Source organism: Pezoporus flaviventris, unplaced genomic scaffold, assembly GCF_033815535.1.
Source record: "Pezoporus flaviventris isolate CSIRO_AGI_PZ_B2104156 unplaced genomic scaffold, CSIRO_AGI_Pfla_v1 ptg000085l, whole genome shotgun sequence".
In the NCBI taxonomy this organism is placed as follows: domain Eukaryota; kingdom Metazoa; phylum Chordata; class Aves; order Psittaciformes; family Psittacidae; genus Pezoporus; species Pezoporus flaviventris.
Window position 1 is genome coordinate 202,290 of NW_026892633.1, and position 12,836 is coordinate 215,125.

The following is a 12,836-nucleotide window of genomic DNA, read 5'->3' on the forward strand; positions in this document are numbered from 1 at the left end:
TGTGCAAACATAGCTGATTTTTTTTTCCCCTATAAAATAATTCTTCCTTCATTATGCTTTTTACTTATTTTCTCTAAGAACAAGCCTGTGTTTAAAAGAATTTGTATGGAGCACACTTTTTAGGAGGTTTGTTTACCTACCTTCTAGTTCATGACCATCGTCCCCATTGTCCCAGCATTGGAGCAACCAGGTGGCAATGTGCTCCCCTGGATGACGGGTGAAATCCTTTCGCATATTCCGTAGCTCGGTTGAGGTCTGGGGTCAACAAGTCACCTCTTCTTCTTCCTCTGATCCACGTAATAATAACTCCTGTTCAGATGCTGTCCCCTGTAGTAAGTGCATTGGTTCTTCATCTTTATTCACTGTACAGGTTGCTCTTTGTGCCTCTTGTATGCTTTTCCCCTTGCTTATAGGGGCAACTGATATTGGCACGAATTGGTCCTTTGGTTTAGCTGCAGTGACTATCACTGTGGTTGGAGTGGCTGCAGTGTCTGTTGTTGGGGTTGGTGAAGCTGCTGTGCTTGGAGGTTGAGTAGCACCAGCAGCTGCATTGTCTGTTGCTTTTGGGGTTTTAGTAGCTGCTGTACTTGTCACTGGGGTTGGTGTAGTTGCTGTGTTTGGAGTTGGAGTAGCTGCATTGTCTGTTGCTTTGCTATCAGATCCAGAGACATCTTTTTCCCTTTGAAGGTGCTGGATAGTGTTGAACAGGGCTCTGTAAGTGTAGGCCAAGCCCCAGCACGTTGCCATGATTTGTCCCTCTCTGGTATGACCAGAATGACAACACACCTCATTTAAGTGTTTTACTGTTTTTTCCAGATTTTGCACTTGTTCAGTGGTGAAGTTCCAAAGCCCTGGAGCGGCCCACTGGCCTAGATACTCGCCCATACTATCCCACACACCCTGCCTGCCTGTCGTTATCTCAGCCCTTCGTGCCCCACGTGAGTGAGCGGCTGCGGGGTTCAGAGTTAAGGGCTGTGCTTAAACCGCGACAACTAGTCACCCTGGACACTGCCCCACCTTCTGGATAGCCCGGGTAACGCAAACGGTCGTGGGTCTCGTACAGGAGTTGGGAGGTAGGTTCAGTGCAAGTGCAGCTTAGCACAGTTCCATGTACTGCTTCTTGCATATGGCCACTTTTGAACGGTGTCTAAAACCAGGCTTATAAACAGCAACTATAAAGTGTTTGTGATGTGTCTTACAGTTCTGCGGCACTCGCGAATGAAATGTTTTAATCTGTGCGCAGAAATTCCTTGGTTTCTCTACTGTTTTCTTGCTCCCATGTTTTGTTTTTTCTTGCGTAAATCCAAGGGTTTGGAGGTTTTCTTGTTCAGTTTATAGTTTAGAATTTCTTGTTGATATTTTCTCACTCAGGTGTTGTGGTCTTCTTGTTAATTTTGTGGGATTTGGTATTTATTAGTCAGGATTTATGGTTCACTGCTCAGGGCATAGGTTTTAAAACTAACCTCAGCTAGATTCTTGGGTGACATGGTCTACTGTGACGCGTCCCTGCCCATGGCAGGGGTGTTGGAACTAGATGATCTTAAGGTCCTTTCCAATCCAAACCATTCTGTGATTCTATGATACGTTGTAAAGCCCCAGCAATCATTTGGGTTCTGAGATTTGCAGTTTTTCAGCTAGAGTTTAGGGTTTATAGCTTATTGTTAAATAGACAGGTCTAAATCCTGAGATAATAAGCTTTGGATTATTGATCCCAGAAAGGCACTCACACTCCACAAGGTATTGATTAAAATTCCATTTATTGAATTTAACACTAGAAGGAAAAAGAGGTTAGGATGGATAGTTCTGTGTCCTTCAGATGCTTGGAACTCTGATTTGCACAGAACCAGAGGGACCTTCAGTCAAGTCACAGCATATCATGCAGATCCCCTCTGTAGGGAGGTTCCACTAGCATCTTGGTCTTTAGAGCTCTTACAGTAATTTTTAGAAGAAAAAAATCTATTTGTCATCTCTGTCATCAGAGGAAAGGATGTTCACATGGGAACCTGCTGCTTCACTTTAAAATCAAGACAGGCAGGCTTTTTACCAGACCTTTACCAAAGGTCAATACCATACATTTACTAAAAATCGGTACCGTAACCTAGATCAAAAGCACCTTTCTTACCGTATCAGAGGTCCGTCGTGAGCAGCGGAGGTCGGTCGCGGTCGATAGCTCCCCAAGAATCTCTCGGTGCCAGCTGGAGCAGGATCGAAACGCGATCCTCCTCAGCAATGCCCGCGAGGTCCCATCTGGGTCGCCAAAATGTTAGCGTCGAGACAAACACATAACCACCGGGATGGTTATATGAGGTGCTTTATTGAGGCGCCGGGAACCAGGGGTACGCACCCAAATCTGGTTCCGATTCCCGTCACATCGCGTTCGCAATTTATACACTAAAAATTTCGTAACTAATACATATTCAACACAGATTACATCATTGACTAATACATGTGCATCAAAGATTGCTACATCAATCTATTACGACATCAGCCTCTTCTGCGCTTGCGCAGCCCCCTCTGGTGGTCGCCCTGATGAAGTAAGGAGTCTTCCTCAGATGAAGTAAGAAGTCTTCCTCAGGTTGTCCTTTTCACCTTTCCTTTACTTGGCCAGGTCCCAATCGTCTTCCGGACATTAGCATTCTCTTATCTTCACCAGGATGCTTCTGGTATGCCGTTTTTGGCTATCTTAAACTTAGGTTCTGCTTGGGTAGAGTTTTACAATACATACACCTATACTCCCCTTACCATATGCAGTTATGTTAGCTCTTGCTACCAAGACTACCATTGTATCATGTAGTTACAGAGTAACTATGATACAAAACGGCAAAGTTACAACGTCTTCTATTATACAAAGCCTCACTATTGATGTATAAATTTCTCAAATATAATCACTTTACTATTTTATATGATTATTTTATTGTAAAAACTTCACCCTCTCTAACAATCAGAGGAAAGGATGTTCACATGGGAACCTGCTGCTTCACTTTAAAATCAAGACATGTAGGTGCTCTCTCTAATTACCAGTGCCAAGTGGGAGCTGCCTACAGGCTCCTTTTTTACTGTTAGCCAACTAAGTTTATTTTGTTAGCAAGGGATGTGCATAGCACAGCACAGGCTGGAAGGCAAAGCTATACGTGCAGCATAGCACAGCTCAGTCCTGCACCTTATCAGGTTAACTGTTATGTGGATCACTAGCTCCATGATCATACAATAGTCTTCTGGTTAGGATTACTAGAGTAACCTTCCAACCACCCTGCATTAAGCTCTGCACCCTGATCTGAGGTCTCAGTTCAGTATAATGCAGGCACAATGCACTGAGCCAGAATGTTGAGGTGGCGGGCAGCCTGAGAGCTGTGCAAGTTTCTTGCAGAGTCCTAGTCAAGGGGTAAGGCAGAGGAACGAGTGGGTGAGGTCAGGGATCCTCCTCTCAAATACCAGAGCTTAATCTTATCCCTGAAAGAAAAAGCAAGGAAGGAGGCTCACAGCTGCTCACTGACTTGACACACCATGGACTGCTGCAGTAGGAGCTGACTCTTCTGCATTACACTGATGAACGCTGCTCCAGTGATGACTCTTATGGGGTCAGAGGAGAAGGGGTAAGCATAGTGGAGCACGGAGCCCCATAGCAGACTCACTCCCAGGTGTTAGGTGCATTAATAAATAATTGCTTTACTTTTTACACTCATGGCTGTGGGTCCTGCAGTCCCTTTACATTCAGTAAGAAGTGCATGAGGACTGTACCCAAGGGAAGGAAGCCTCCTATTGCTTCTGAGGGAGTGGGAGCTGGTCCCAAGGTCTTTTAGACCATTTTTGGGTCACTGGGAGGCATCCCAAAGAACTCCATCACTGCTCACAGGGCTGCTGGGGATTTATAGACATTTGGGGCTGTTGTGGCATTTCCCATCATCCCAGGGGCAGCTACCCTCCCCTCCCCCCCGGGCTGCATGAGGTCCCCAGGCTGCTCCTGACTTTGCCTACAGCACCCCAAGGTGTCCTCAGTGTGTCTGGGGCAGAGGGCTGGGGTCTGTGGGGACAGTGCTGGGAGATAGGGGTGCTGTGTGCCACTGGGCCTTCTGCTTTTGGCTGGCTGTGACTCGTAGTCATCAGTTTGCTCTGTCATCCTGTGGTGGTTTTCTTCTTTTCATCCCGTAGCTCTTGATTTGTTCTTTTCCCCTTTTTCCTTTTTGTGCACCTCAGGGCTTCTCCCTTTTTCTTTTGTAAGCTGCTCTCAGGAGCCAGGGCCCACTTTGCTGCCCTGGTAGCCCTAGATGTCCCTGGTTGGGCTGATGGTGATGGTTCCTGTTCCTGTCCTATAGCTGTGGGTTGAGAGGCTGGGGATGGAAAGCCCTAGGTGCAGCCAGCGGGTCTGATGGCAATGGCCCCTCTACATCCAACATGTTACAGTTGAGCAGAGGGTATGAAGCTTGGGGGGGAGGGCTGTGCCAGGGCCTCTATGGGACAACAGAGCCACTTCCAAGTGTTGCCTGCTGGCACCGGAACTGTGACCACAACTGAAGAGAAGGTGAGCTGGGACCCCACAGCTGGGGTCCTCAAAACCCTGGAATATCCCAGGCAATGTGAAAGAAATGGTGGGGAGGCCAGCATGCTGGGACAGGGGGAGCTGTGCTGGGGCTAGGGGTGGTCTGGAGCCATGGAAAGGGGAAGGTGGTGTACTGGAGTGATGCGCTGTGGCTCACCTGTGAGCAGCCCTGGCTCAGCTCCTGCTCTACCCAGGCACCCCTTCCCTGAAGTTCTTTGGCACTGCCCTATACCTCCAGCATAGTCCCAGAGCTGCTCCAGACCTCCACCCCGTGGCCCTCTCCTAGGATTAGTAATTAGTACTAATAATTGACATCTAGTAGATAAAAAATAAATCTATCACACTGGGATTAATGAGAGCTAGTTAGGGATCTAGCAACTCTAAAACCTGTAGCACATCAAAGATGGCACAGTCTTAGTTAAACCATTCAAAATGTAAAATGGTTTAAAATTCCTGTGCTTCCATAAGAATAATATTTTTTACAATTGTATTTTCTTTGTATTAAATTACTTCCCCTTTAAAGTAATGATAATTTTCAAACAAAAACAGTGGGTGCCAAATAATAGGAAGGTACTTCAAATGAAAATGGGTAGATGTACAGCAGGTTTCAATTGAAAGTTTTCAGTACTTTACAATGTAAATTTTCAGAAACAGAGTAGATTGATAAGGAGAAAGAAACTATCTTGTTTTTAAAGGAAAACTAGTTAGCATATTTTACATTTTCTGACAAATCTTCCCAACCCTCATGTAATAATGTTTGAAACTCTTCTGCAACATCGAACAGTGTTGATGGTTTCAAAGGCATTACATTGATATGAATAGAAAAGACTCAGACTGAAAAAAATGAATCAATAAATGTGTTGAGCAAATGTTTAACCTTTAGGTTTGGTTTGCGTTCACATTCTGAACTAATAGTGTCATGGTTTAAGCCCAGCCAGTAACTCAGAACCACGCAGCCACTTGCTCACTCCCCCTGCTTCTTCCTCCTCCTGCTCCCAGAGGGATGGGGAGAGAGAACCAAACAAATGCAACTCCCATGGGTTGAGATAGGAACAGTCCAATAACTAAGGTATAACACAAAATCACTACTGCTACCACCATTAATAATAATGATGATAAGGGAAATAAGAAGGGGAGAGAATACAATTGCTCACCACCCGCCGAGCGATACCCGAGGAACCACTCGAGGAGGGAAAAAAGATGTGTAATTGCTAAACGCTTCCATTATATACCTCCCAAAGTATAGAGGTGATGACAACACTGAGAACGCAAGCCAGATCAGTTTCATGATCAATGAGTCTATTACCATAAAGTACAGTGAAACAAGAACCTTAGCCCAAGCCCCCCAGCCAATAAACACTAAACCGGCAAATACCGGCTGTAAGTAAGGCACGACATGCTGAAACTCTGAGATCAAGAAGAACAACTTTGAGAGCCAATAAATCAGCATCGTGACGAGTGACTATTAATCCAAAACAATGAATGCTTATCACAAATACGATTAGACACACTCTGGTCAGATCCGTCGTTATCTCAACTCTTTGTGCCCCATGTTGGGCGCCCACAAAGAACTGTCATGTTTCAAGCCCAGCCTGTAACTCAGAACCACGCAGACGCTTGCTCACTCCTCCTGGCTTCCCCTCCTCCATGGCAGAGCATGAGACTCAGAAAGTCCCTGGTCAGAGTAAACATTACTTAGCAACAACTAAAAACATTGGTGTTATCAGCACTGTTCCCAGGCTGAAAGTCAAAACCAGAGCACTGCACCAGCTACTAAGAAGGAGAAAAATGACTGCTACTGCTGAACCCAGTACACTACTGTGGGGTCTCGGGAATTAGGAGACGATGTGCTGCACAGGGTTGCACTCAGTCGGTTCTGCGGTCATGCTGAACTCATTTATTCTTACTGAAGCAACACTTCACATACCCAAAACATCTGGATGGAGCTCAGGGAGAGAGGTGAATAAGCCGGAGCAGCAGGATTTACTTGAAGTAAAAAGCCTCAGAAGTCTCAGACACTAAGGCAGAGCAGGTGATACTGCACATTTGGAAACATGCATTATAATGATTTTGTTTGAATATTTGCACTTCATTTTATATTCACATTTTACCTATCTCTCCTCATTTCTCTGAGCCTTCTCTTTCTTATCTACACACTGTCTTTGGCTATTCACTGGTGTCGTGGTTTAAGCCCAGCCGGTAACTCACTCCCCCCCCCTTCTTCCCCCCGCTCCCGGAGGGATGGGGAGGAGAATAGAAAGAATGTAACTGCCACAGGTTGAGATAAGAACAGTCCAGTAACTAAGGTATAACACAGAACCACTACTGCTACTACCAATAATAACAATGATAAGGGAAATAACAAGGGAAGAGAATGCAACTGCTCACCAACCGCCAACTGATACCCAGCCTGACCCCGACAACAATATAGCTCATCTGGGTAACTGCCCCCAGTTTATATACTGGGCATGACGTGCTGTGGTATGGAATACCCCTTTGGCTAGTTTGGGTCAGGTGTCCTGTCTCTGCTTCCTCCCGGCTTCCCCTCCTCCCTGGCAGAGCATGAGACTCAGAAAAGTCCTTGGTCAGAGTAAACATTACTTAGCAATAACTAAAAACATCAGTGTTATCAGCGCTGTTCCCAGGCTGAAAGTCAAAACCAGAGCACTGCACCAGCTACTAAGAAGGAGAAAAATGACTGCTACTGCTGAACCCAGGACAGTATCCACCCCTTATTCCATACCATTCACGTCATGCTCAGATCCCATATTTTTCAGTATACCATCACTCTTGTCTCATATATATATTTATATACACATACACACAAAGAGAGAGAGAGATCATTCCTTAGTGCATGGACAAATCCCTATAAAGCTGCTGAGTCCATCGAGTCCATGCTGTCGGGCTCCATCTCTTGTAACAGTGTTTCAGCGCAGGAGAGGCTGTGTGTAGTGCTGGATCGTTGCCTGCTGATGACACAGTGGAACTTGTCTGGTTTCATCAAAGTTCATTCTTTGTTGGGATGATGGTCGGAGAGGAGTCAGGGCCAGTTGCTGATGACCTGAAGACATCTAGTTGGTGGGCTATAAAAGTATTACATAGCAGGAAACAGCATACAATTGAGTTCATTGGCTGTTTTCCCCTAAAATCAAATCCCCTTGAGGTATACATCGCACTTCCCCATCTTCCCACATTACCCACCAAGTATATCCGGGTCCCTGAGCTAAAGCAATCCCACGAGTGGATTTGCCTTTACCTGAAGCAGGAATAACCCAGACTGTCTTCCACAGCAATTTCTTTATGTGCACCACAGGAACTTTGTCCCCTTCTACAGTATGTAAAAGTTCTCACTGGGCTGGGCCAGCCCTGTTGGCAGATCCTCTGGTGTTGACCAACCTGGTGGCTTTTGCTAAATGTGTATCCCAATGTTTGAAAGTCCCACCACCCATTGCTCTCAGTGTAGTTTTTAACAGCCCATTGTACCGTTCAATTTTCCCAGAGGCTGGTGCATGGTAGGGGATGTGATATACCCACTCAATGCCATGCTCTTTGGCCCAAGTCTCCATAGGGTTGTTCCAGAAATGAGTCCCATTGTCTGACTCGCTTCTCTCTGGGGTGCCGTGTTGCCACAAAATCTGTTTCTCAAGGCCCAGGATAGTGTTCCAGGCAGTGGCGTGGGGCACAGCGTATGTTTCCAGCCATCCGGTGGTTGCTTCCACCATGGTAAGCACATGGTGCTTGCCTTGGCAGGTTGGTGGGAGTGTGATACAGTCAATCTGCCAGGCCTCCCCATTTTTGTACTTCAGCCATCGTCCTCCATACCAAAGAGGCTTTAACCTCTTGGCTTGCTTAATTGCAGCACGTTTCACAGTCGTGAGTGACCTGGGCAGTAGTGTCCATTGCTAAGTCCACCCCCTGATCACAAGCCCATATATATGTTGCATCTCTGCCCTGATGGCCTGAAGTGTCGTGGGCTCACTGGGCCAAAAATAATTCACCCCAGATGGATTTCCCTCTGCATTGCCAGTTACTCTGCTTCCATTCCTGCAACCACCCCCACAGGGCATTTGCCACCATCCATGAGTCAGTATAAAGTAGTACTGCCCCCTTTTCTCGTTCAGCAATGTCCAAGGCCAGCTGGATGGCTTTCACCTCTGCAGACTCGATTCACCCTCTCCTTCAGCAGATTCTGCAACTTGTTGTTGGGGACTCCATGCATCTGCCTTCCATCTCCAATGCTTCCAAAGCACTGGAGGGGCCCAGTGAACTAGACACTTGCCCATACTGTCCCCCACACCCTGCCACTCACAACTGTCCAGCCTTGGGGAAAACCTCTTGATCCTTCTATATCGTCATCTAACCCTAGGCAAGTCCCAAACTGGACTCTGCTTAACTTTCGAGATCAGACTAAATGGTCCTGGGTAAAACACACTCTGTATGTGTGCCAACATGCTGATCCCCATCACAATCAGCAGGCAGGTCTTGAGGGTATCCAAAGGCCATTCAAAACCTTCAGAACTCTTAAATGATGCTGTAAATAATCTGGTGGGGCAGCTGGGAACATAAGGGAATGTCTCTTTCATAGGTTGACCACCCGAGGAGGAAGCGCAGCAGGAGGGCCAGGAGACCTCCTTGGATGGATAAGGAGCTGCTGAGGAAACTTTGAAGGAAAAAAAGAGGCTTATAAAAGGTGGAAACAAGGACAGGTGGCCTGGGAAGAACAAGGGATGTTCTCCGGGAAGCTAGGGACCAGGTTAGGAAAGTTAAGGCCCATTTAGAATTAAACTTGGCTAGGGATGTGAAAGATAACAGGAAGGGATTCTATAGGTACGTTACAAATAAAAGACAGACTAGGGACAACATGGGCCCTCTCCAGAAGCTCTCAGGAGAACTGGCTACCCTGGATTTGGAGAAGGCTGAGGTTCTTAATGACTGATTTGCCTCAGTCTTCACTGGCAAATTCTCTAACCACTGAGACAAGGGGGGGCACAAAATTACAAAAAGGAATATAGAAACCTTTATAATCAGTTCTAAGTAATGTTAAGTTTGATGGCTTTGTAATAGTAGCAATGGAAAATTACTGAGGTGCATGATACATAGAAAAAAAATAGAGTACAGCTAGAGAACATACTGAGAATTCTTGTACAAGATAAATTGTTACAGTTGACGTAGTTTTAAGAAAAACAGCCTAGAACAGGACACAGGGATAAGGAGTATCTGGGAATGGCAGGAGTCCAGGATGGGCTACAGTTAAACTAACTGATAAGTAGGAGGACAGGAGGATTATTATGTCTGTGATCCTAATGAACCAATTAAGCTGGTATAAACATTATCTACTGCGTGTGCTTCAAAGGCTGCCAGAAGTGACGAATATTGTTGGAAGAAGTAAACGACCCTCAGAGACCACCACCACAATTCTGTACACATGCAGGGAACTTCCTGGAAAGTAATGTAATCCATACGTAGCCTCATGAATATGTATGTATGCCTATTATATCATTGTTCGTATAAATAAAACATGGAATGGGTGTTATTGTTAAAGGTAAATTAGTATAGGCTTTTAAAATTATTATGAATTTATATACAAAATCAAAGAATCATAGAATGGTTTGGGTTGGAAGAGACCTTCAACGATCATCTAATCCTCCCCCCCTACTATCGGCAGGGACACCTTCCACTAGACCAGGTTGCTCAAAGCCCCATCCAACCTGGCCTTGAACATTGCCAGGGATGGGGCAGCCACAGCTTCTCTAGGCAACCTGTGCCAGGGCCTCAGCACCCTCACAGGGAAGATTTTTTTTTCCTAATATCTAATCTAAATTTCCCCTCTTTTCTCTTAAACCCATTCCCCCTTGTGCTATCACTACATGCTCTTGTTAGGGGCATGTCCCTCTCCAGATATTTTTGTAGGCCCCCTTTAGATGTACTGAAAGGTCTCCCTGGAGCCTTCTCATCTCCAGGCTGAGCAAGCTCAGCTTTCAGCCTGTCTCCATAGCTGAGGGGCTCCAGTCTTTTGGTCATCTTCATGGCCATCCCCTGGACTCACTCCAAAAAAGGTTCACGTATCTCTTGTATTGGGGACCCTAAAGCTGAACACTTTACTCCGGGTGGGGTCTCACAAGAACAGAGTAGAGGGGGATAATCACCTCCCTCGACCTGCTGGTTACGTTTCTTTTGATGCATCCCAGGATACAGTTGGCTTTCTAGGCTGTGAGTGCACACTGCCAGCTTATGTTGAGCTTTTTTGTCAACCAACAACCAACAACCCACCTCTCAATCCTGTCAAGGTCCCTCTGGATGGCATCCCTTCCCTCCAGTGTGTTGACACCAACACACAGCTTGGTGTCATCAGCAGACTTGCTGAGGGTGTACTCAGTCCCACTGTCCATGTTGCCAAGAAAGATGTTGAACAGCACCAGTCCCAACATTGACCCCTGAGGAATGCCACTCATCACTGGTCTCCACTTGGACATTGAGACATTGATCACAGTTCTTTCAGTGAGACCATTCAGCCCATTCCTTATCCTCTATGTAGTCTATCTGACAAATCCATGCATGTCCAATTTAGAGATGAGGATGTTGTGCCAGACAGTGTCAAATGCCTTGCACAGGTCCAGGTAGATGACATCAGTCGCTCTTCCATTATCCATCAAAGCTGTAGCCCCATCATAGAAGGTCACGAAATTTGTCAGATGCAATTTGCCCTTAGTGAAGCCATGTTGCCTGTAACCAATCACCCCCTTACTGTCCATGTGCCTTAGCATAGCATCCAGGAGGATCTGCTCCATGGTCTTGTCAAGCACTGAGGTGAGGCTGACCAGCCTGTAGGTCACTGGGTCTTCTTTTTTTCCCTTTTTAAAAATGGGGGTTACATATACCCTTTTTCCAACAGCAGGAACTTCACCAGTGCCACAACTTCTCAAATATAATGGATAGTGTCTTGGCAACTATAGCTGCCACTTCCCTGAGGACCCACAGATCCATCTCATCAAGTCCCATGGACTTGTGCATGTTCAGGTTCCTCAGATTATCTCTAAGACGATCTCCTAGAGCAGGTGGTTCTTCATTCTCTGAGTCCCTGCCTTTGCCTTTTGTGACTTGGGCAGTGTGGCTGGAGCTCTTGCCTGAGAAGACTGAGGCAAAAAAGTCATTGAGTTCCTCAGCCTTTTCCATGTCCTGGGTGACCAGGTCTCCCATTTCCCTCCAGAGGGGGTCCACGTTTCCCCTTGTTTTCCTTTTATCCCAAATGTCCCTTTTGAAGTTTTTCTTGTTGCCCTTAATATCCCTGGCCAGAGTGAGTTCTGTTAGGGCTTTAGCTTTCCTAACCTGATCCCTGGCTGCTCTGTTTCTCTGTATTCTTCCCAAGCTCCCTATCCTTGCTTCCACTCTCTGTAGGCCTCCTTTTTATGCTGGAGTTTGTTCAGGAGCTCCTTGTTCACCCATGCAGGTCTCCTGGCATTCTTGCCTGACTTTGCCCAGCTTTGTCTTTTGCCTGAGCTTGGTGGAGGGGATTCTTGATTATTAACCAGCTTTCTTGGGCCCCTCTTCCCTCCAGGGCTTTATCCCATGGCATTCCACCAAGCAGATCCCTGAAGAGGCCAAAGCCTGCTCTCCTGAAGTCTAGGGTAGCAAGCTTGCTGCACACCCTCCTCGCCACCCAAAGGATCTCAAACTTCACTATTTCTTGGTCACTGCACCCAAGGCTGCCCTCCAGCTTCATGTTCCCCACCATCCCCTCCCTTTTGTTGAGAACAAGGTCCAGCATAGCCTCCTCCTCATTGTTTCCTCTATCACTTGGAGAAGGAAGTTATAATCAGTGCATTCCAGGAACCTCCTGGATTGCTTGTGCCCTGCTGTGTTGTCCCTCCAACAGATTATCAGGGTGGCTGAAGTCCCCCAGGAGTGGTGATTAAATATTGACTGGCTCTTTTGGACTCCCTTCTCTTCTAGAGCCCTATCCAACATAATTCCTTTAAGTAGGTGTTTGAAGAGGCTGAAGTTAGCTCTCTGGAAGTTTAGGGTTCTAGTCCTGCTTACTGCTGTGCTTCCCCCATGCAGGATCCTGAGTTCCACCATCTCATGATCTCTATAGCCAAGGCTGTCCCCAGGCTTTCAGTCTTCAACCAGTCCTTTCAGGTCCAACAACACACCTTTCCTCATTGGCTCCTCCACCACTTCTAACAAAAGGTTATCTTCAGTGATCTGAAGAAACTTCCTGGACTGTATGTGCTGGGCCACGTTATCCCTCCAACAAATATCAGGGTGGTTGAAGTCCCCCAGGAGAACCCTGTGACCATGA